The 834-nt window shown below is 72.9% G+C and overlaps 1 protein-coding gene across 1 annotated transcript in view; it reads left to right on the top strand.

Annotated features, from left to right (window-relative positions):
• The first annotated feature begins 501 nt into the window (after positions 1 to 501).
• Positions 502 to 834, top strand: part of MBNL3 (muscleblind like splicing regulator 3) — a 92399-nt gene continuing 92066 nt past the window's right edge. The window contains exon 1 of the mRNA XM_017816811.1: positions 502 to 593. The gene's annotated coding sequence lies outside the window, so the exon portion shown is untranslated. The remainder of the gene's footprint in view (positions 594 to 834) is intronic.

The following is an 834-nucleotide window of genomic DNA, read 5'->3' as shown; positions in this document are numbered from 1 at the left end:
GGGGGCAGTACGGATGCAACCCCTCAGCAGGTGGGCATGACAGTGTTTTTGGGGACAGTATGGGCACATTGTGGGAGATGTGATGGTGGCTTTGGGGACAGCACAGATGCAACCCTTCAGCAGCCAGACATGACTATGGTTTAGGGGACAGTGGGGACACAGCAAGGGGATGGAGGAGACATGTCAGGGAGTTGTGCCGGTGATTTGGGGACAGCAGGGACGCAGCCCCGCAGCAGGTGCCTGCGGTGGCGGCTTTGGGGACAGGTAGACTCGGTGAAGTGGGGGTCCTGCGGCCGGGAAGAGGTGTCAAGGCGGTGCGGGCATCCCGGGAGGTGCGGGAGAGGCCATCCCGGGGCTCGTCCCGCAGGGCCCGGCGGGGCGGGGGTCGCGGGGCGGTTGCCATGGCAGCAGCCGGGCGGCGCGCGCGGCCGGCGGGGCGCGGCGCGGCGCGGCCCCGGAGCGTACCATGTGCGCCCGGCGGCGGGAGGCGGCGGCGGCGGCGGAGGGGCCACGACGGCGGCGGCTGCTGCTGCTGCCCTGCTGCTACCGCTCCGCCACGGCGGGCCCGGCGACCCAGGAGCCGCTGCGTAAATGTAACGGCGGGGACGGGGAAGGACGGGGTTGGGGGGGGGGACACGCTGAGTGGCATTTCCACGCCGCGCGTGGCCGCGGGGAGCGGGGGGGGGGGGGAAGGAGGGGGGTGGGGGGGGGGACACACTGAGTGGCATTTCCACGCCGCGCGTGGCCGCGGGGAGCGGGGGGGGGGGGGAAGGAGGGGGGTGGGGGGGGGGACACACTGAGTGGCATTTCCACGCCGCGCGTGGCCGCGGGGAG

Source organism: Lepidothrix coronata, unplaced genomic scaffold, assembly GCF_001604755.1.
Source record: "Lepidothrix coronata isolate B3197 unplaced genomic scaffold, Lepidothrix_coronata-1.0 Scaffold2, whole genome shotgun sequence".
Taxonomy (NCBI): Eukaryota; Metazoa; Chordata; class Aves; order Passeriformes; family Pipridae; genus Lepidothrix; species Lepidothrix coronata.
The sequence above is the reverse complement of the archived record's forward strand: the minus strand, read 5'-3'. Positions and strand labels throughout refer to the sequence as shown.